This window comes from Lepisma saccharinum, chromosome 16 (assembly GCF_977018435.1).
Source record: "Lepisma saccharinum chromosome 16, izLepSacc3.1, whole genome shotgun sequence".
Classification (NCBI taxonomy): Eukaryota; Metazoa; Arthropoda; class Insecta; order Zygentoma; family Lepismatidae; genus Lepisma; species Lepisma saccharinum.
This window is the reverse complement of record NC_139244.1, coordinates 23,308,032-23,329,430: the sequence shown is the minus strand read 5'-3', so window position 1 is coordinate 23,329,430 and position 21,399 is coordinate 23,308,032. Positions and strand designations below refer to the sequence as shown.

The 21,399-nt window shown below is 40.4% G+C and overlaps 1 protein-coding gene and 34 non-coding genes across 35 annotated transcripts in view; all 35 read right to left on the bottom strand.

Moving 5' to 3' along the window:
- LOC146000527 (uncharacterized) overlaps positions 1 to 21,399 on the bottom strand; it is a 120,681-nt gene that overhangs the window by 15,950 nt on the left and 83,332 nt on the right. The gene's annotated exons all lie outside the window — the stretch shown is intronic.
- Positions 186 to 258, bottom strand: TRNAR-UCG (transfer RNA arginine (anticodon UCG)). The gene has a single exon. It is a non-coding gene; the product is annotated as a tRNA-Arg (tRNA).
- On the bottom strand, positions 782 to 854 carry TRNAR-UCG (transfer RNA arginine (anticodon UCG)). The gene has a single exon. It is a non-coding gene; the product is annotated as a tRNA-Arg (tRNA).
- Positions 1,079 to 1,151, bottom strand: TRNAR-UCG (transfer RNA arginine (anticodon UCG)). Its single transcript has one exon. It is a non-coding gene; the product is annotated as a tRNA-Arg (tRNA).
- TRNAR-UCG (transfer RNA arginine (anticodon UCG)) lies at positions 2,408 to 2,480 on the bottom strand. Its single transcript has one exon. It is a non-coding gene; the product is annotated as a tRNA-Arg (tRNA).
- Positions 3,002 to 3,074, bottom strand: TRNAR-UCG (transfer RNA arginine (anticodon UCG)). The gene has a single exon. It is a non-coding gene; the product is annotated as a tRNA-Arg (tRNA).
- TRNAR-UCG (transfer RNA arginine (anticodon UCG)) lies at positions 3,299 to 3,371 on the bottom strand. Its single transcript has one exon. It is a non-coding gene; the product is annotated as a tRNA-Arg (tRNA).
- Positions 4,895 to 4,967, bottom strand: TRNAR-UCG (transfer RNA arginine (anticodon UCG)). The gene has a single exon. It is a non-coding gene; the product is annotated as a tRNA-Arg (tRNA).
- TRNAR-UCG (transfer RNA arginine (anticodon UCG)) lies at positions 5,193 to 5,265 on the bottom strand. The gene has a single exon. It is a non-coding gene; the product is annotated as a tRNA-Arg (tRNA).
- TRNAR-UCG (transfer RNA arginine (anticodon UCG)) lies at positions 5,491 to 5,563 on the bottom strand. Its single transcript has one exon. It is a non-coding gene; the product is annotated as a tRNA-Arg (tRNA).
- TRNAR-UCG (transfer RNA arginine (anticodon UCG)) lies at positions 5,788 to 5,860 on the bottom strand. Its single transcript has one exon. It is a non-coding gene; the product is annotated as a tRNA-Arg (tRNA).
- On the bottom strand, positions 6,085 to 6,157 carry TRNAR-UCG (transfer RNA arginine (anticodon UCG)). The gene has a single exon. It is a non-coding gene; the product is annotated as a tRNA-Arg (tRNA).
- On the bottom strand, positions 6,682 to 6,754 carry TRNAR-UCG (transfer RNA arginine (anticodon UCG)). The gene has a single exon. It is a non-coding gene; the product is annotated as a tRNA-Arg (tRNA).
- TRNAR-UCG (transfer RNA arginine (anticodon UCG)) lies at positions 6,979 to 7,051 on the bottom strand. The gene has a single exon. It is a non-coding gene; the product is annotated as a tRNA-Arg (tRNA).
- On the bottom strand, positions 7,870 to 7,942 carry TRNAR-UCG (transfer RNA arginine (anticodon UCG)). Its single transcript has one exon. It is a non-coding gene; the product is annotated as a tRNA-Arg (tRNA).
- Positions 8,167 to 8,239, bottom strand: TRNAR-UCG (transfer RNA arginine (anticodon UCG)). Its single transcript has one exon. It is a non-coding gene; the product is annotated as a tRNA-Arg (tRNA).
- TRNAR-UCG (transfer RNA arginine (anticodon UCG)) lies at positions 8,464 to 8,536 on the bottom strand. The gene has a single exon. It is a non-coding gene; the product is annotated as a tRNA-Arg (tRNA).
- TRNAR-UCG (transfer RNA arginine (anticodon UCG)) lies at positions 9,058 to 9,130 on the bottom strand. The gene has a single exon. It is a non-coding gene; the product is annotated as a tRNA-Arg (tRNA).
- On the bottom strand, positions 10,964 to 11,036 carry TRNAR-UCG (transfer RNA arginine (anticodon UCG)). The gene has a single exon. It is a non-coding gene; the product is annotated as a tRNA-Arg (tRNA).
- Positions 11,261 to 11,333, bottom strand: TRNAR-UCG (transfer RNA arginine (anticodon UCG)). Its single transcript has one exon. It is a non-coding gene; the product is annotated as a tRNA-Arg (tRNA).
- TRNAR-UCG (transfer RNA arginine (anticodon UCG)) lies at positions 11,558 to 11,630 on the bottom strand. Its single transcript has one exon. It is a non-coding gene; the product is annotated as a tRNA-Arg (tRNA).
- Positions 12,897 to 12,969, bottom strand: TRNAR-UCG (transfer RNA arginine (anticodon UCG)). The gene has a single exon. It is a non-coding gene; the product is annotated as a tRNA-Arg (tRNA).
- TRNAR-UCG (transfer RNA arginine (anticodon UCG)) lies at positions 13,491 to 13,563 on the bottom strand. The gene has a single exon. It is a non-coding gene; the product is annotated as a tRNA-Arg (tRNA).
- On the bottom strand, positions 13,788 to 13,860 carry TRNAR-UCG (transfer RNA arginine (anticodon UCG)). The gene has a single exon. It is a non-coding gene; the product is annotated as a tRNA-Arg (tRNA).
- On the bottom strand, positions 14,382 to 14,454 carry TRNAR-UCG (transfer RNA arginine (anticodon UCG)). The gene has a single exon. It is a non-coding gene; the product is annotated as a tRNA-Arg (tRNA).
- On the bottom strand, positions 16,299 to 16,371 carry TRNAR-UCG (transfer RNA arginine (anticodon UCG)). The gene has a single exon. It is a non-coding gene; the product is annotated as a tRNA-Arg (tRNA).
- On the bottom strand, positions 16,596 to 16,668 carry TRNAR-UCG (transfer RNA arginine (anticodon UCG)). Its single transcript has one exon. It is a non-coding gene; the product is annotated as a tRNA-Arg (tRNA).
- TRNAR-UCG (transfer RNA arginine (anticodon UCG)) lies at positions 16,893 to 16,965 on the bottom strand. The gene has a single exon. It is a non-coding gene; the product is annotated as a tRNA-Arg (tRNA).
- TRNAR-UCG (transfer RNA arginine (anticodon UCG)) lies at positions 17,190 to 17,262 on the bottom strand. Its single transcript has one exon. It is a non-coding gene; the product is annotated as a tRNA-Arg (tRNA).
- On the bottom strand, positions 17,787 to 17,859 carry TRNAR-UCG (transfer RNA arginine (anticodon UCG)). The gene has a single exon. It is a non-coding gene; the product is annotated as a tRNA-Arg (tRNA).
- Positions 18,084 to 18,156, bottom strand: TRNAR-UCG (transfer RNA arginine (anticodon UCG)). Its single transcript has one exon. It is a non-coding gene; the product is annotated as a tRNA-Arg (tRNA).
- On the bottom strand, positions 18,975 to 19,047 carry TRNAR-UCG (transfer RNA arginine (anticodon UCG)). Its single transcript has one exon. It is a non-coding gene; the product is annotated as a tRNA-Arg (tRNA).
- Positions 19,272 to 19,344, bottom strand: TRNAR-UCG (transfer RNA arginine (anticodon UCG)). Its single transcript has one exon. It is a non-coding gene; the product is annotated as a tRNA-Arg (tRNA).
- Positions 19,569 to 19,641, bottom strand: TRNAR-UCG (transfer RNA arginine (anticodon UCG)). Its single transcript has one exon. It is a non-coding gene; the product is annotated as a tRNA-Arg (tRNA).
- TRNAR-UCG (transfer RNA arginine (anticodon UCG)) lies at positions 20,163 to 20,235 on the bottom strand. Its single transcript has one exon. It is a non-coding gene; the product is annotated as a tRNA-Arg (tRNA).

The following is a 21,399-nucleotide window of genomic DNA, read 5'->3' as shown; positions in this document are numbered from 1 at the left end:
CTCAAGTATAGTGATTTGCTTTCACCTTAATCGTGATTTTCTCATTCCCGTTGAGATAGAAAAGTGTAGTTACAAAAAGGACAGACAATTTCTGTTCAAACGAAAATAATGCTAACTATCGACTCGCTAGTGACAGGTTCTGTGAGTAATTTAAAAGTGTATTTATTGTAAGAGTTTATTTTCTCCGACCTTGACAGGACTCGAACCTGCAATCTTCGGATCCGAAGTCCGACGCCTTATCCATTAGGCCAAACGGTCACGAACGACTGCATTATACCAATAGCTTTTATACTGGTCATTCAAGTACAGTGATTTGCTTTCACCTTAATCGTGATTTTCTCATTCCCGTTGAGATAGAAAAGTGTAGTTACAAAAGGACCGAGACTTTCTGTTCAAACGAAAATAATGCTAATTAACGTCTCCCTAGTGACAGTTTCTGTGAGGAATTTAAAAAGTGTATTTATTGTAAGAGTTTGTTTTCTCCGACAGTGACAGGACTCGAACCTGCAATCTTCGGATCCGAAGTCGGACGCCTTATCCATTAGGCCACACGGTCACGAACGACTGCATTATAGCAATAGCTTTTATAATGGTCACTCAAGTACAGTGATTTGCTTTCACCTTAATCGTGATTTTCTCATTCCCGTTGAGATAGAAAAGTGTAGTTACAAAAAGGACAGACAATTTCTGTTCAAACGAAAATAATGCTAACTATCGACTCGCTAGTGACAGGTTCTGTGAGGAATTTAAAAGTGTATTTATTGTAAGAGTTTATTTTCTCCGACCGTGACAGGACTCGAACCTGCAATCTTCGCATCCGAAGTCCGACGCCTTATCCATTAGACCACACGGTCACGAACAACTGCATTATACCAATGGCTTTTATACTGGTCATTCAAGTACAGTGATTTGCTTCCACCTTAATCGTGATTTTCTCATTCCCGTTGAGATAGAAAAGTGTAGTTACAAAAGGACAGAAACTTTCTGTTCAAACGAAAATAATGCTAACTATCGACTCGCTAGTGACAGGTTCTGTGAGGAATTTAAAAGTGTATTTATTGTAAGAGTTTATTTTCTCCGACCGTGACAGGACTCGAACCTGCAATCTTCGGATCCGAAGTCCGACGCCTTATCCATTAGGCCACACGGTCACGAACAACTGCATTATACCAATGGCTTTTATACTGGTCATTCAAGTACAGTGATTTGCTTCCACCTTAATCGTGATTTTCTCATTCCCGTTGAGATAGAAAAGTGTAGTTACAAAAGGACAGAAACTTTCTGTTCAAACGAAAATAATGCTAACTATCGACTCGCTAGTGACAGGTTCTGTGAGGAATTTAAAAGTGTATTTATTGTAAGAGTTTATTTTCTCCGACCGTGACAGGACTCGAACCTGCAATCTTCGGATCCGAAGTCCGACGCCTTATCCATTTTTTTTTTTTTTTTTTTTTTTTTTACAAAGGAAAGCCCCTACGCGGAAGCTTCCCCCATCACACTTCATTCACTCATATCATTTTATATTTCAATTTCAAGACTTTTCAGGACAGACAATCACAAACATCCATGGCCGAGCCGGGAATCGAACCCGGGACCCCTGGCGTCGTAGCGCGATGTGCTAACCACTCCGCCACAGGGGCCGCCCAAAAGTGTATTTAATGTAAGAATTTATTTTCTCCGACCGTGACAGGACTCGAACCTGCAATCTTCGGATCCGAAGTCCGACGCCTTATCCATTTTTTTTTTTTTTTTTTTTTTAAAGGAAATACCCCCTACACGGAGGTATCCCCCACCATTCACTCTTTTTTCTCACTTTTACACTTTTCAATTCTTACATTTTTCTTCGTCTCTTATCAACTGGACGAACACAAATACCCATGCCTTACCCGGGACTCGAACCCAGAACCCCTGGCGTTGTAGCGCGCTCTGCTAACCACTTTTTTTTTTTTTTTTTTTTTTTTTTTTTTAAAGGAAATACCCCCTACTCGGAGGTATCCCCCACCATTCACTCTTTGTCTCACTTTTACACTTTTCAATTCTTACATTTTCATTGTTTCTTATCAACTGGACGAACACAAATACCCATGCCTTACCCGGGACTCGAACCCAGAACCCCTGGCGTTGTAGCGCGCTCTGCTAACCACTTCGCCACGAAGGTCGACATCCATTAGGCCACACGGTCACGAAAGACTGCATTATAGCAATAGCTTTTATAATGGTCACTCAAGTAAAGTGATTTGCTTTCACCTTAATCGTGATTTTCTCATTCCCGTTGAGATAGAAAAGTGTAGTTACAAAAAGGACAGACAATTTCTGTTCAAACGAAAATAATGCTAACTATCGACTCGCTAGTGACAGGTTCTGTGAGTAATTTAAAAGTGTATTTATTGTAAGAGTTTATTTTCTCCGACCGTGACAGGACTCGAACCTGCAATCTTCGGATCCGAAGTCCGACGCCTTATCCATTAGGCCAAACGGTCACGAACGACTGCATTATACCAATAGCTTTTATACTGGTCATTCAAGTACAGTGATTTGCTTTCACCTTAATCGTGATTTTCTCATTCCCGTTGAGATAGAAAAGTGTAGTTACAAAAGGACAGAAACTTTCTGTTCAAACGAAAATAATGCTAACTATCGACTCGCTAGTCACAGGTTCCGTGAGGAATTTAAAAGTGTATTTATTGTAAGAGTTTATTTTCTCCGACCGTGACAGGACTCGAACCTGCAATATTCGGATCCGAAGTCCGACGCCTTATACATCAGGCCACACGGTGACGAACGACTGCATTATACCAATAGCTTTTATACTGGTCATTCAAGTACAGTAATTTGCTTCCACCTTAATCGTGATTTTCTCATTCCCGTTGCGATAGAAAAGTGTAGTTACAAAAGGACAGAAACTTTCTGTTCAAACGAAAATAATGCTAACTATCGACTCGCTAGTGACAGGTTCTGTGAGGAATTTAAAAGTTTATTTATTGTAGGAGTTTATTTTCTCCAACCGTGACAGGACTCGAACCTGCAATCTTCGGATCCGAAGTCCGACGCCTTATCCATTAGGCCACACGGTCACGAACTAGTGCATTATACCAATAGCTTTTATACTGGTCATTCAAGTACAGTGATTTGCTTTCACCTTAATCGTGATTTTCTCATTCCCGTTGAGATAGAAAAGTGTAGTTACAAAAGGACAGAAACTTTCTGTTCAAACGAAAATAATGCTAACTATCGACTCGCTAGTGACAGGTTCTGTGAGGAATTTAAAAGTGTATTTATTGTAAGAGTTTATTTTCTCCGACCGTGACAGGACTCGAACCTGCAATCTTCGGATCCGAACTCCGACGCCTTATCCATTAGGCCACACGGTCACGAAACGACTGCATTATACCAATAGCTTTTATAATGGTCATTTCACCTTAATCGTGATTTTCTCATTCCCGTTGAGATAGAAAAGTGTAGTTACAAAAAGGACAGACAATTTCTGTTCAAACGAAAATAATGCTAATTATCGACTCGCTAGTGACAGGTTCTGTGAGTAATTTAAAAGTGTATTTATTGTAAGACTTTGCTTTCTCCGACAGTGACAGGACTTGAACCTCCTATCTTGGGATCCGAACTCCGACGCCTTATCCATTAGGCCACACGGTCACGAAACGACTGCATTATACCAATAGCTTTTATAATGGTCATTCAAGTACAGCGATTTGCTTTCGGCATAATTGTGATTTTCTCATTCCCGTTGAGATAAAAAAGTGTAGTTACAAAAGGACAGACAATTCGTTTTTAAAGAAAATAATGCTAATTAACGTCTCCCTAGTGACAGTTTCTGTGAGGAATTTAAAAAGTGTATTTATTGTAAGAGTTTGTTTTCTCCGACCGTGACAGGACTCGAACCTGCAATCTTCGGATCCGAAGTCCGACGCCTTATCCATTTTTTTTTTTTTTTTTTTTTTTTACAAAGGAAAGCCCCTACGCGGAAGCTTCCCCCATCACACTTCATTCACTCATATCATTTTATATTTCAATTTCAAGACTTTTCAGGACAGACAATCACAAACATCCATGGCCGAGCCGGGAATCGAACCCGGGACCCCTGGCGTCGTAGCGCGATGTGCTAACCACTCCGCCACAGGGGCCGCCCAAAAGTGTATTTAATGTAAGAATTTATTTTCTCCGACCGTGACAGGACTCGAACCTGCAATCTTCGGATCCGAAGTCCGACGCCTTATCCATTTTTTTTTTTTTTTTAAAGGAAATACCCCCTACACGGAGGTATCCCCCACCATTCACTCTTTTTTCTCACTTTTACACTTTTCAATTCTTACATTTTTCTTCGTCTCTTATCAACTGGACGAACACAAATACCCATGCCTTACCCGGGACTCGAACCCAGAACCCCTGGCGTTGTAGCGCGCTCTGCTAACCACTTTTTTTTTTTTTTTTTTTTTTTTAAAAGGAAATACCCCCTACTCGGAGGTATCCCCCACCATTCACTCTTTGTCTCACTTTTACACTTTCAATTCTTACATTTTCATTGTTTCTTATCAACTGGACGAACACAAATACCCATGCCTTACCCGGGACTCGAACCCAGAACCCCTGGCGTTGTAGCGCGCTCTGCTAACCACTTCGCCACGAAGGTCGACATCCATTAGGCCACACGGTCACGAAAGACTGCATTATAGCAATAGCTTTTATAATGGTCACTCAAGTAAAGTGATTTGCTTTCACCTTAATCGTGATTTTCTCATTCCCGTTGAGATAGAAAAGTGTAGTTACAAAAAGGACAGACAATTTCTGTTCAAACGAAAATAATGCTAACTATCGACTCGCTAGTGACAGGTTCTGTGAGTAATTTAAAAGTGTATTTATTGTAAGAGTTTATTTTCTCCGACCGTGACAGGACTCGAACCTGCAATCTTCGGATCCGAAGTCCGACGCCTTATCCATTAGGCCAAACGGTCACGAACGACTGCATTATACCAATAGCTTTTATACTGGTCATTCAAGTACAGTGATTTGCTTTCACCTTAATCGTGATTTTCTCATTCCCGTTGAGATAGAAAAGTGTAGTTACAAAAGGACAGAGACTTTCTGTTCAAACGAAAATAATGCTAATTAACGTCTCCCTAGTGACAGTTTCTGTGAGGAATTTAAAAAGTGTATTTATTGTAAGAGTTTGTTTTCTCCGACCGTGACAGGTCTCGAACCTGCAATCTTCGGATCCGAAGTCGGACGCCTTATCCATTAGGCCACACGGTCACGAACGACTGCATTATAGCAATAGCTTTTATAATGGTCACTCAAGTACAGTGATTTGCTTTCACCTTAATCGTGATTTTCTCATTCCCGTTGAGATAGAAAAGTGTAGTTACAAAAAGGACAGACAATTTCTGTTCAAACGAAAATAATGCTAACTATCGACTCGCTAGTGACAGGTTCTGTGAGGAATTTAAAAGTGTATTTATTGTAAGAGTTTATTTTCTCCGACCGTGACAGGACTCGAACCTGCAATCTTCGCATCCGAAGTCCGACGCCTTATCCATTAGGCCACACGGTCACGAACAACTGCATTATACCAATGGCTTTTATACTGGTCATTCAAGTACAGTGATTCGCTTCCACCTTAATCGTGATTTTCTCATTCCCGTTGAGATAGAAAAGTGTAGTTACAAAAGGACAGAAACTTTCTGTTCAAACGAAAATAATGCTAACTATCGACTCGCTAGTGACAGGTTCTGTGAGGAATTTAAAAGTGTATTTATTGTAAGAGTTTATTTTCTCCGACCGTGACAGGACTCGAACCTGCAATCTTCGGATCCGAAGTCCGACGCCTTATCCATTAGGCCACACGGTCACGAACAACTGCATTATACCAATGGCTTTTATACTGGTCATTCAAGTACAGTGATTTGCTTCCACCTTAATCGTGATTTTCTCATTCCCGTTGAGATAGAAAAGTGTAGTTACAAAAGGACAGAAACTTTCTGTTCAAACGAAAATAATGCTAACTATCGACTCGCTAGTGACAGGTTCTGTGAGGAATTTAAAAGTGTATTTATTGTAAGAGTTTATTTTATCCGACCGTGACAGGACTCGAACCTGCAATCTTCGGATCCGAAGTCCGACGCCTTATCCATTAGGCCACATGGTCACGAACGACTGCATTATACCAATAGGTTTTTATGCCGGTCATTCAAGTACAGTGATTTGCTTTCACCTTAATCGTGATTTTCTCATTCCCGTTGAGATAGAAAAGTGTAGTTACAAAAAGGACAGACAATTTCTGTTCAAACGAAAATAATGCTAATTATCGTCTAGCTAGTGACAGGTTCTGTGAGGAATTGAAAAGTGTATTTATTGTAAGACTTTGCTTTCTCCGACAGTGACAGGACTTGAACCTCCTATCTTGGGATCCGAACTCCGACGCCTTATCCATTAGGCCACACGGTCACGAAACGACTGCATTATACCAATAGCTTTTATAATGGTCATTCAAGTACAGCGATTTGCTTTCGGCATAATTGTGATTTTCTCATTCCCGTTGAGATAAAAAAGTGTAGTTACAAAAGGACAGACAATTCGCTTTTAAAGAAAATAATGCTAATTAACGTCTCCCTAGTGACAGTTTCTGTGAGGAATTTAAAAAGTGTATTTATTGTAAGAGTTTGTTTTCTCCGACCGTGACAGGACTCGAACCTGCAATCTTCGCATCCGAAGTCCGACGCCTTATCCATTAGGCCACACGGTCACGAACAACTGCATTATACCAATGGCTTTTATACTGGTCATTCAAGTATAGTGATTTGCTTCCACCTTAATCGTGATTTTCTCATTCCCGTTGAGATAGAAAAGTGTAGTTACAAAAGGACAGAAACTTTCTGTTCAAACGAAAATAATGCTAACTATCGACTCGCTAGTGACAGGTTCTGTGAGGAATTTAAAAGTGTATTTATTGTAAGAGTTTATTTTCTCCGACCGTGACAGGACTCGAACCTGCAATCTTCGGATCCGAAGTCCGACGCCTTATCCATTAGGCCACACGGTCACGAACAACTGCATTATACCAATGGCTTTTATACTGGTCATTCAAGTACAGTGATTTGCTTCCACCTTAATCGTGATTTTCTCATTCCCGTTGAGATAGAAAAGTGTAGTTACAAAAGGACAGAAACTTTCTGTTCAAACGAAAATAATGCTAACTATCGACTCGCTAGTGACAGGTTCTGTGAGGAATTTAAAAGTGTATTTATTGTAAGAGTTTATTTTCTCCGACCGTGACAGGACTCGAACCTGCAATCTTCGGATCCGAAGTCCGACGCCTCATCCATTAGGCCAAACGTTCACGAACGACTGCATTATACCAATAGCTTTTATACTGGTCATTCAAGTACAGTGATTTGCTTTCACCTTAATCGTGATTTTCTCATTCCCGTTGAGATAGAAAAGTGTAGTTACAAAAGGACAGAGACTTTCTGTTCAAACGAAAATAATGCTAACTATCGACTCGCTAGTCGCAGGTTCCGTGAGGAATTTAAAAGTGTATTTATTGTAAGAGTTTATTTTCTCCGACCGTGACAGGACTCGAACCTGCAATATTCGGATCCGAAATCCGACGCCTTATACATCAGGCCACACGGTGACGAACGACTGCATTATACCAATAGCTTTTATACTGGTCATTCAAGTACAGTAATTTGCTTCCACCTTAATCGTGATTTTCTCATTCCCGTTGAGATAGAAAAGTGTAGTTACAAAAGGACAGAAACTTTCTGTTCAAATGAAAATAATGCTAACTATCGACTCGCTAGTGACAGGTTCTGTGAGGAATTTAAAAGTTTATTTATTGTAGGAGTTTATTTTCTCCAACCGTGACAGGACTCGAACCTGCAATCTTCGGATCCGAAGTCCGACGCCTTATCCATTAGGCCACACGGTCACGAACTAGTGCATTATACCAATAGCTTTTATACTGGTCATTCAAGTACAGTGATTTGCTTTCACCTTAATCGTGATTTTCTCATTCCCGTTGAGATAGAAAAGTGTAGTTACAAAAGGACAGAAACTTTCTGTTCAAACGAAAATAATGCTAACTATCGACTCGCTAGTGACATGTTCTGTGAGATATTTAAAAGTGTATTTATTGTAAGAGTTTATTTTCTCCGACCGTGACAGGACACGAACCTGCAATCTTCGGATCCGAAGTCCGACGCCTTATCCATTAGGCCACACGGTCACGAACGACTGCATTATACCAATAGCTTTTATACTGGTCATTCAAGTACAGTGATTTGCTTTCACCTTAATCGTGATTTTCTCATTCCCGTTGAGATAGAAAAGTGTAGTTACAAAAGGACAGAAACTTTCTGTTCAAACGAAAATAATGCTAACTATCGACTCGCTAGTGACAGGTTCTGTGAGGAATTTAAAAGTTTATTTATTGTAAGAGTTTATTTTCTCCAACCGTGACAGGACTCGAACCTGCAATCTTAGGATCCGAAGTCCGACGCCTTATCCATTAGGCCACACGGTCACGAACGACTGCATTATACCAATAGCTTTTATACTGGTCATTCAAGTATAGTGATTTGCTTTCACCTTAATCGTGATTTTCTCATTCCCGTTGAGATAGAAAAGTGTAGTTACAAAAGGACAGAAACTTTCTGTTCAAACGAAAATAATGCTAACTATCGACTCGCTAGTGACAGGTTCTGTGAGATATTTAAAAGTGTATTTATTGTATGAGTTTATTTTCTCCGACCGTGACAGGACACGAACCTGCAATCTGCGGATCCGAATTCCGACGCCTTATCCATTAGGCCACACGGTCACGAACGACTGCATTATACCAATAGCTTTTATACTGGTCATTCAAGTACAGTGATTTGCTTCCACCTTAATCGTGATTTTCTCATTCCCGTTGAGATAGAAAAGTGTAGTTACAAAAGGACAGAAACTTTCTGTTCAAACGAAAATAATGCTAACTATCGACTCGCTAGTGACAGGTTCTGTGAGGAATTTAAAAGTTTATTTATTGTAAGAGTTTATTTTCTCCAACCGTGACAGGACTCGAACCTGCAATCTTCGGATCCGAAGTCCGACGCCTTATCCATTAGGCCACACGGTCACGAAACGACTGCATTATACCAATAGCTTTTATAATGGTCATTCAAGTACAGCGATTTGCTTTCGGCATAATTGTGATTTTCTCATTCCCGTTGAGATAAAAAAGTGTAGTTACAAAAGGACAGACAATTCGCTTTTAAAGAAAATAATGCTAATTAACGTCTCCCTAGTGACAGTTTCTGTGAGGAATTTAAAAAGTGTATTTATTGTAAGAGTTTGTTTTCTCCGACCGTGACAGGACTCGAACCTGCAATCTTCGGATCCGAAGTCCGACGCCTTATCCATTTTTTTTTTTTTTTTTTTTTTTTTTACAAAGGAAAGCCCCTACGCGGAAGCTTCCCCCATCACACTTCATTCACTCATATCATTTTATATTTCAATTTCAAGACTTTTCAGGACAGACAATCACAAACATCCATGGCCGAGCCGGGAATCGAACCCGGGACCCCTGGCGTCGTAGCGCGATGTGCTAACCACTCCGCCACAGGGGCCGCCCAAAAGTGTATTTAATGTAAGAATTTATTTTCTCCGACCGTGACAGGACTCGAACCTGCAATCTTCGGATCCGAAGTCCGACGCCTTATCCATTTTTTTTTTTTTTTTTTTAAAGGAAATACCCCCTACACGGAGGTATCCCCCACCATTCACTCTTTTTTCTCACTTTTACACTTTTCAATTCTTACATTTTTCTTCGTCTCTTATCAACTGGACGAACACAAATACCCATGCCTTACCCGGGACTCGAACCCAGAACCCCTGGCGTTGTAGCGCGCTCTGCTAACCACTTTTTTTTTTTTTTAAAAGGAAATACCCCCTACTGGGAGGTATCCCCCACCATTCACTCTTTGTCTCACTTTTACACTTTTCAATTCTTACATTTTCATTGTTTCTTATCAACTGGACGAACACAAATACCCATGCCTTACCCGGGACTCGAACCCAGAACCCCTGGCGTTGTAGCGCGCTCTGCTAACCACTTCGCCACGAAGGTCGACATCCATTAGGCCACACGGTCACGAAAGACTGCATTATAGCAATAGCTTTTATAATGGTCACTCAAGTATAGTGATTTGCTTTCACCTTAATCGTGATTTTCTCATTCCCGTTGAGATAGAAAAGTGTAGTTACAAAAAGGACAGACAATTTCTGTTCAAACGAAAATAATGCTAACTATCGACTCGCTAGTGACAGGTTCTGTGAGTAATTTAAAAGTGTATTTATTGTAAGAGTTTATTTTCTCCGACCGTGACAGGACTCGAACCTGCAATCTTCGGATCCGAAGTCCGACGCCTCATCCATTAGGCCAAACGGTCACGAACGACTGCATTATACCAATAGCTTTTATACTGGTCATTCAAGTACAGTGATTTGCTTTCACCTTAATCGTGATTTTCTCATTCCCGTTGAGATAGAAAAGTGTAGTTACAAAAGGACAGAGACTTTCTGTTCAAACGAAAATAATGCTAACTATCGACTCGCTAGTCACAGGTTCCGTGAGGAATTTAAAAGTGTATTTATTGTAAGAGTTTATTTTCTCCGACCGTGACAGGACTCGAACCTGCAATATTCGGATCCGAAGTCCGACGCCTTATACATCAGGCCACACGGTGACGAACGACTGCATTATACCAATAGCTTTTATACTGGTCATTCAAGTACAGTAATTTGCTTCCACCTTAATCGTGATTTTCTCATTCCCGTTGAGATAGAAAAGTGTAGTTACAAAAGGACAGAAACTTTCTGTTCAAACGAAAATAATGCTAACTATCGACTCGCTAGTGACAGGTTCTGTGAGGAATTTAAAAGTTTATTTATTGTAGGAGTTTATTTTCTCCAACCGTGACAGGACTCGAACCTGCAATCTTCGGATCCGAAGTCCGACGCCTTATCCATTAGGCCACACGGTCACGAACGACTGCATTATACCAATAGCTTTTATACTGGTCATTCAAGTACAGTGATTTGCTTTCACCTTAATCGTGATTTTCTCATTCCCGTTGAGATAGAAAAGTGTAGTTACAAAAGGACAGAAACTTTCTGTTCAAACGAAAATAATGCTAACTATCGACTCGCTAGTGACAGGTTCTGTGAGATATTTAAAAGTGTATTTATTGTAAGAGTTTATTTTCTCCGACCGTGACAGGACACGAACCTGCAATCTTCGGATCCGAAGTCCGACGCCTTATCCATTAGGCCACACGGTCACGAACGACTGCATTATACCAATAGCTTTTATACTGGTCATTCAAGTACAGTGATTTGCTTTCACCTTAATCGTGATTTTCTCATTCCCGTTGAGATAGAAAAGTGTAGTTACAAAAGGACAGAAACTTTCTGTTCAAACGAAAATAATGCTAACTATCGACTCGCTAGTGACAGGTTCTGTGAGGAATTTAAAAGTTTATTTATTGTAAGAGTTTATTTTCTCCAACCGTGACAGGACTCGAACCTGCAATCTTCGGATCCGAAGTCCGACGCCTTATCCATTAGGCCACACGGTCACGAAACGACTGCATTATACCAATAGCTTTTATAATGGTCATTCAAGTACAGCGATTTGTTTTCGGCATAATTGTGATTTTCTCATTCCCGTTGAGATAAAAAAGTGTAGTTACAAAAGGACAGACAATTCGCTTTTAAAGAAAATAATGCTAATTAACGTCTCCCTAGTGACAGTTTCTGTGAGGAATTTAAAAAGTGTATTTATTGTAAGAGTTTGTTTTCTCCGACCGTGACAGGACTCGAACCTGCAATCTTCGGATCCGAAGTCCGACGCCTTATCCATTTTTTTTTATTTTTTTTTTTTTTACAAAGGAAAGGCCCTTCGCGGAAGCTTCCCCCATCACACTTCATTCACTCATATCATTTTATATTTCAATTTCAAGACTTTTCAGGACAGACAATCACAAACATCCATGGCCGAGCCGGGAATCGAACCCGGGACCCCTGGCGTCGTAGCGCGATGTGCTAACCACTCCGCCACAGGGGCCGCCCAAAAGTGTATTTAATGTAAGAATTTATTTTCTCCGACCGTGACAGGACTCGAACCTGCAATCTTCGGATCCGAAGTCCGACGCCTTATCCATTTTTTTTTTTTTTTTTTTTTTAAAGGAAATACCCCCTACACGGAGGTATCCCCCACCATTCACTCTTTTTTCTCACTTTTACACTTTTCAATTCTTACATTTTTCTTCGTCTCTTATCAACTGGACGAACACAAATACCCATGCCTTACCCGGGACTCGAACCCAGAACCCCTGGCGTTGTAGCGCGCTCTGCTAACCACTTTTTTTTTTTTTTTTTTTTTTTTTTTTTTTTTTTTTTTTAAAAGGAAATACCCCCTACTCGGAGGTATCCCCCACCATTCACTCTTTGTCTCACTTTTACACTTTTCAATTCTTACATTTTCATTGTTTCTTATCAACTGGACGAACACAAATACCCATGCCTTACCCGGGACTCGAACCCAGAACCCCTGGCGTTGTAGCGCGCTCTGCTAACCACTTCGCCACGAAGGTCGACATCCATTAGGCCACACGGTCACGAAAGACTGCATTATAGCAATAGCTTTTATAATGGTCACTCAAGTAAAGTGATTTGCTTTCACCTTAATCGTGATTTTCTCATTCCCGTTGAGATAGAAAAGTGTAGTTACAAAAAGGACAGACAATTTCTGTTCAAACGAAAATAATGCTAACTATCGACTCGCTAGTGACAGGTTCTGTGAGTAATTTAAAAGTGTATTTATTGTAAGAGTTTATTTTCTCCGACCGTGACAGGACTCGAACCTGCAATCTTCGGATCCGAAGTCCGACGCCTTATCCATTAGGCCAAACGGTCACGAACGACTGCATTATACCAATAGCTTTTATACTGGTCATTCAAGTACAGTGATTTGCTTTCACCTTAATCGTGATTTTCTCATTCCCGTTGAGATAGAAAAGTGTAGTTACAAAAGGACAGAAACTTTCTGTTCAAACGAAAATAATGCTAACTATCGACTCGCTAGTCACAGGTTCCGTGAGGAATTTAAAAGTGTATTTATTGTAAGAGTTTATTTTCTCCGACCGTGACAGGACTCGAACCTGCAATATTCGGATCCGAAGTCCGACGCCTTATACATCAGGCCACACGGTGACGAACGACTGCATTATACCAATAGCTTTTATACTGGTCATTCAAGTACAGTAATTTGCTTCCACCTTAATCGTGATTTTCTCATTCCCGTTGAGATAGAAAAGTGTAGTTACAAAAGGACAGAAACTTTCTGTTCAAACGAAAATAATGCTAACTATCGACTCGCTAGTGACATGTTCTGTGAGATATTTAAAAGTGTATTTATTGTAAGAGTTTATTTTCTCCGACCGTGACAGGACACGAACCTGCAATCTTCGGATCCGAAGTCCGACGCCTTATCCATTAGGCCACACGGTCACGAACGACTGCATTATACCAATAGCTTTTATACTGGTCATTCAAGTACAGTGATTTGCTTTCACCTTAATCGTGATTTTCTCATTCCCGTTGAGATAGAAAAGTGTAGTTACAAAAGGACAGAAACTTTCTGTTCAAACGAAAATAATGCTAACTATCGACTCGCTAGTGACAGGTTCTGTGAGGAATTTAAAAGTTTATTTATTGTAAGAGTTTATTTTCTCCAACCGTGACAGGACTCGAACCTGCAATCTTAGGATCCGAAGTCCGACGCCTTATCCATTAGGCCACACGGTCACGAACGACTGCATTATACCAATAGCTTTTATACTGGTCATTCAAGTATAGTGATTTGCTTTCACCTTAATCGTGATTTTCTCATTCCCGTTGAGATAGAAAAGTGTAGTTACAAAAGGACAGAAACTTTCTGTTCAAACGAAAATAATGCTAACTATCGACTCGCTAGTGACAGGTTCTGTGAGATATTTAAAAGTGTATTTATTGTATGAGTTTATTTTCTCCGACCGTGACAGGACACGAACCTGCAATCTGCGGATCCGAATTCCGACGCCTTATCCATTAGGCCACACGGTCACGAACGACTGCATTATACCAATAGCTTTTATACTGGTCATTCAAGTACAGTGATTTGCTTCCACCTTAATCGTGATTTTCTCATTCCCGTTGAGATAGAAAAGTGTAGTTACAAAAGGACAGAAACTTTCTGTTCAAACGAAAATAATGCTAACTATCGACTCGCTAGTGACAGGTTCTGTGAGGAATTTAAAAGTTTATTTATTGTAAGAGTTTATTTTCTCCAACCGTGACAGGACTCGAACCTGCAATCTTCGGATCCGAAGTCCGACGCCTTATCCATTAGGCCACACGGTCACGAAACGACTGCATTATACCAATAGCTTTTATAATGGTCATTCAAGTACAGCGATTTGCTTTCGGCATAATTGTGATTTTCTCATTCCCGTTGAGATAAAAAAGTGTAGTTACAAAAGGACAGACAATTCGCTTTTAAAGAAAATAATGCTAATTAACGTCTCCCTAGTGACAGTTTCTGTGAGGAATTTAAAAAGTGTATTTATTGTAAGAGTTTGTTTTCTCCGACCGTGACAGGACTCGAACCTGCAATCTTCGGATCCGAAGTCCGACGCCTTATCCATTTTTTTTTTTTTTTTTTTTTTTTTTACAAAGGAAAGCCCCTACGCGGAAGCTTCCCCCATCACACTTCATTCACTCATATCATTTTATATTTCAATTTCAAGACTTTTCAGGACAGACAATCACAAACATCCATGGCCGAGCCGGGAATCGAACCCGGGACCCCTGGCGTCGTAGCGCGATGTGCTAACCACTCCGCCACAGGGGCCGCCCAAAAGTGTATTTAATGTAAGAATTTATTTTCTCCGACCGTGACAGGACTCGAACCTGCAATCTTCGGATCCGAAGTCCGACGCCTTATCCATTTTTTTTTTTTTTTTTTTTTTTAAAGGAAATACCCCCTACACGGAGGTATCCCCCACCATTCACTCTTTTTTCTCACTTTTACACTTTTCAATTCTTACATTTTTCTTCGTCTCTTATCAACTGGACGAACACAAATACCCATGCCTTACCCGGGACTCGAACCCAGAACCCCTGGCGTTGTAGCGCGCTCTGCTAACCACTTTTTTTTTTTTTTTTTTTTTAAAAGGAAATACCCCCTACTGGGAGGTATCCCCCACCATTCACTCTTTGTCTCACTTTTACACTTTTCAATTCTTACATTTTCATTGTTTCTTATCAACTGGACGAACACAAATACCCATGCCTTACCCGGGACTCGAACCCAGAACCCCTGGCGTTGTAGCGCGCTCTGCTAACCACTTCGCCACGAAGGTCGACATCCATTAGGCCACACGGTCACGAAAGACTGCATTATAGCAATAGCTTTTATAATGGTCACTCAAGTATAGTGATTTGCTTTCACCTTAATCGTGATTTTCTCATTCCCGTTGAGATAGAAAAGTGTAGTTACAAAAAGGACAGACAATTTCTGTTCAAACGAAAATAATGCTAACTATCGACTCGCTAGTGACAGGTTCTGTGAGTAATTTAAAAGTGTATTTATTGTAAGAGTTTATTTTCTCCGACCGTGACAGGACTCGAACCTGCAATCTTCGGATCCGAAGTCCGACGCCTCATCCATTAGGCCAAACGGTCACGAACGACTGCATTATACCAATAGCTTTTATACTGGTCATTCAAGTACAGTGATTTGCTTTCACCTTAATCGTGATTTTCTCATTCCCGTTGAGATAGAAAAGTGTAGTTACAAAAGGACAGAGACTTTCTGTTCAAACGAAAATAATGCTAACTATCGACTCGCTAGTCACAGGTTCCGTGAGGAATTTAAAAGTGTATTTATTGTAAGAGTTTATTTTCTCCGACCGTGACAGGACTCGAACCTGCAATATTCGGATCCGAAGTCCGACGCCTTATACATCAGGCCACACGGTGACGAACGACTGCATTATACCAATAGCTTTTATACTGGTCATTCAAGTACAGTAATTTGCTTCCACCTTAATCGTGATTTTCTCATTCCCGTTGAGATAGAAAAGTGTAGTTACAAAAGGACAGAAACTTTCTGTTCAAACGAAAATAATGCTAACTATCGACTCGCTAGTGACAGGTTCTGTGAGGAATTTAAAAGTTTATTTATTGTAGGAGTTTATTTTCTCCAACCGTGACAGGACTCGAACCTGCAATCTTCGGATCCGAAGTCCGACGCCTTATCCATTAGGCCACACGGTCACGAACGACTGCATTATACCAATAGCTTTTATACTGGTCATTCAAGTACAGTGATTTGCTTTCACCTTAATCGTGATTTTCTCATTCCCGTTGAGATAGAAAAGTGTAGTTACAAAAGGACAGAAACTTTCTGTTCAAACGAAAATAATGCTAACTATCGACTCGCTAGTGACAGGTTCTGTGAGGAATTTAAAAGTGTATTTATTGTAAGAGTTTATTTTCTCCGACCGTGACAGGACTCGAACCTGCAATCTTCGCATCCGAAGTCCGACGCCTTATCCATTAGGCCACACGGTCACGAACAACTGCATTATACCAATGGCTTTTATACTGGTCATTCAAGTACAGTGATTTGCTTCCACCTTAATCGTGATTTTCTCATTCCCGTTGAGATAGAAAAGTGTAGTTACAAAAGGACAGAAACTTTCTGTTCAAACGAAAATAATGCTAACTATCGACTCGCTAGTGACAGGTTCTGTGAGGAATTTAAAAGTGTATTTATTGTAAGAGTTTATTTTCTCCGACCGTGACAGGACTCGAACCTGCAATCTTCGGATCCGAAGTCCGACGCCTTATCCATTAGGCCACACGGTCACGAACAACTGCATTATACCAATGGCTTTTATACTGGTCATTCAAGTACAGTGATTTGCTTCCACCTTAATCGTGATTTTCTCATTCCCGTTGAGATAGAAAAGTGTAGTTACAAAAGGACAGAAACTTTCTGTTCAAACGAAAATAATGCTAACTATCGACTCGCTAGTGACAGGTTCTGTGAGGAATTTAAAAGTGTATTTATTGTAAGAGTTTATTTTATCCGACCGTGACAGGACTCGAACCTGCAATCTTCGGATCCGAAGTCCGACGCCTTATCCATTAGGCCACATGGTCACGAACGACTGCATTATACCAATAGGTTTTTATGCCGGTCATTCAAGTACAGTGATTTGCTTTCACCTTAATCGTGATTTTCTCATTCCCGTTGAGATAGAAAAGTGTAGTTACAAAAAGGACAGACAATTTCTGTTCAAACGAAAATAATGCTAATTATCGTCTAGCTAGTGACAGGTTCTGTGAGGAATTGAAAAGTGTATTTATTGTAAGACTTTGCTTTCTCCGACAGTGACAGGACTTGAACCTCCTATCTTGGGATCCGAACTCCGACGCCTTATCCATTAGGCCACACGGTCACGAAACGACTGCATTATACCAATAGCTTTTATAATGGTCATTCAAGTACAGCGATTTGCTTTCGGCATAATTGTGATTTTCTCATTCCCGTTGAGATAAAAAAGTGTAGTTACAAAAGGACAGACAATTCGCTTTTAAAGAAAATAATGCTAATTAACGTCTCCCTAGTGACAGTTTCTGTGAGGAATTTAAAAAGTGTATTTATTGTAAGAGTTTGTTTTCTCCGACCGTGACAGGACTCGAACCTGCAATCTTCGCATCCGAAGTCCGACGCCTTATCCATTAGGCCACACGGTCACGAACAACTGCATTATACCAATGGCTTTTATACTGGTCATTCAAGTATAGTGATTTGCTTCCACCTTAATCGTGATTTTCTCATTCCCGTTGAGATAGAAAAGTGTAGTTACAAAAGGACAGAAACTTTCTGTTCAAACGAAAATAATGCTAACTATCGACTCGCTAGTGACAGGTTCTGTGAGGAATTTAAAAGTGTATTTATTGTAAGAGTTTATTTTCTCCGACCGTGACAGGACTCGAACCTGCAATCTTCGGATCCGAAGTCCGACGCCTTATCCATTAGGCCACACGGTCACGAACAACTGCATTATACCAATGGCTTTTATACTGGTCATTCAAGTACAGTGATTTGCTTCCACCTTAATCGTGATTTTCTCATTCCCGTTGAGATAGAAAAGTGTAGTTACAAAAGGACAGAAACTTTCTGTTCAAACGAAAATAATGCTAACTATCGACTCGCTAGTGACAGGTTCTGTGAGGAATTTAAAAGTGTATTTATTGTAAGAGTTTATTTTCTCCGACCGTGACAGGACTCGAACCTGCAATCTTCGGATCCGAAGTCCGACGCCTCATCCATTAGGCCAAACGTTCACGAACGACTGCATTATACCAATAGCTTTTATACTGGTCATTCAAGTACAGTGATTTGCTTTCACCTTAATCGTGATTTTCTCATTCCCGTTGAGATAGAAAAGTGTAGTTACAAAAGGACAGAGACTTTCTGTTCAAACGAAAATAATGCTAACTATCGACTCGCTAGTCGCAGGTTCCGTGAGGAATTTAAAAGTGTATTTATTGTAAGAGTTTATTTTCTCCGACCGTGACAGGACTCGAACCTGCAATATTCGGATCCGAAATCCGACGCCTTATACATCAGGCCACACGGTGACGAACGACTGCATTATACCAATAGCTTTTATACTGGTCATTCAAGTACAGTAATTTGCTTCCACCTTAATCGTGATTTTCTCATTCCCGTTGAGATAGAAAAGTGTAGTTACAAAAGGACAGAAACTTTCTGTTCAAATGAAAATAATGCTAACTATCGACTCGCTAGTGACAGGTTCTGTGAGGAATTTAAAAGTTTATTTATTGTAGGAGTTTATTTTCTCCAACCGTGACAGGACTCGAACCTGCAATCTTCGGATCCGAAGTCCGACGCCTTATCCATTAGGCCACACGGTCACGAACTAGTGCATTATACCAATAGCTTTTATACTGGTCATTCAAGTACAGTGATTTGCTTTCACCTTAATCGTGATTTTCTCATTCCCGTTGAGATAGAAAAGTGTAGTTACAAAAGGACAGAAACTTTCTGTTCAAACGAAAATAATGCTAACTATCGACTCGCTAGTGACATGTTCTGTGAGATATTTAAAAGTGTATTTATTGTAAGAGTTTATTTTCTCCGACCGTGACAGGACACGAACCTGCAATCTTCGGATCCGAAGTCCGACGCCTTATCCATTAGGCCACACGGTCACGAACGACTGCATTATACCAATAGCTTTTATACTGGTCATTCAAGTACAGTGATTTGCTTTCACCTTAATCGTGATTTTCTCATTCCCGTTGAGATAGAAAAGTGTAGTTACAAAAGGACAGAAACTTTCTGTTCAAACGAAAATAATGCTAACTATCGACTCGCTAGTGACAGGTTCTGTGAGGAATTTAAAAGTTTATTTATTGTAAGAGTTTATTTTCTCCAACCGTGACAGGACTCGAACCTGCAATCTTAGGATCCGAAGTCCGACGCCTTATCCATTAGGCCACACGGTCACGAACGACTGCATTATACCAATAGCTTTTATACTGGTCATTCAAGTATAGTGATTTGCTTTCACCTTAATCGTGATTTTCTCATTCCCGTTGAGATAGAAAAGTGTAGTTACAAAAGGACAGAAACTTTCTGTTCAAACGAAAATAATGCTAACTATCGACTCGCTAGTGACAGGTTCTGTGAGATATTTAAAAGTGTATTTATTGTATGAGTTTATTTTCTCCGACCGTGACAGGACACGAACCTGCAATCTGCGGATCCGAATTCCGACGCCTTATCCATTAGGCCACACGGTCACGAACGACTGCATTATACCAATAGCTTTTATACTGGTCATTCAAGTACAGTGATTTGCTTCCACCTTAATCGTGATTTTCTCATTCCCGTTGAGATAGAAAAGTGTAGTTACAAAAGGACAGAAACTTTCTGTTCAAACGAAAATAATGCTAACTATCGACTCGCTAGTGACAGGTTCTGTGAGGAATTTAAAAGTTTATTTATTGTAAGAGTTTATTTTCTCCAACCGTGACAGGACTCGAACCTGCAATCTTCGGATCCGAAGTCCGACGCCTTATCCATTAGGCCACACGGTCACGAAACGACTGCATTATACCAATAGCTTTTATAATGGTCATTCAAGTACAGCGATTTGCTTTCGGCATAATTGTGATTTTCTCATTCCCGTTGAGATAAAAAAGTGTAGTTACAAAAGGACAGACAATTCGCTTTTAAAGAAAATAATGCTAATTAACGTCTCCCTAGTGACAGTTTCTGTGAGGAATTTAAAAAGTGTATTTATTGTAAGAGTTTGTTTTCTCCGACCGTGACAGGACTCGAACCTGCAATCTTCGGATCCGAAGTCCGACGCCTTATCCATTTTTTTTTTTTTTTTTTTTTTTTTTACAAAGGAAAGCCCCTACGCGGAAGCTTCCCCCATCACACTTCATTCACTCATATCATTTTATATTTCAATTTCAAGACTTTTCAGGACAGACAATCACAAACATCCATGGCCGAGCCGGGAATCGAACCCGGGACCCCTGGCGTCGTAGCGCGATGTGCTAACCACTCCGCCACAGGGGCCGCCCAAAAGTGTATTTAATGTAAGAATTTATTTTCTCCGACCGTGACAGGACTCGAACCTGCAATCTTCGGATCCGAAGTCCGACGCCTTATCCATTTTTTTTTTTTTTTTTTTAAAGGAAATACCCCCTACACGGAGGTATCCCCCACCATTCACTCTTTTTTCTCACTTTTACACTTTTCAATTCTTACATTTTTCTTCGTCTCTTATCAACTGGACGAACACAAATACCCATGCCTTACCCGGGACTCGAACCCAGAACCCCTGGCGTTGTAGCGCGCTCTGCTAACCACTTTTTTTTTTTTTTAAAAGGAAATACCCCCTACTGGGAGGTATCCCCCACCATTCACTCTTTGTCTCACTTTTACACTTTTCAATTCTTACATTTTCATTGTTTCTTATCAACTGGACGAACACAAATACCCATGCCTTACCCGGGACTCGAACCCAGAACCCCTGGCGTTGTAGCGCGCTCTGCTAACCACTTCGCCACGAAGGTCGACATCCATTAGGCCACACGGTCACGAAAGACTGCATTATAGCAATAGCTTTTATAATGGTCACTCAAGTATAGTGATTTGCTTTCACCTTAATCGTGATTTTCTCATTCCCGTTGAGATAGAAAAGTGTAGTTACAAAAAGGACAGACAATTTCTGTTCAAACGAAAATAAT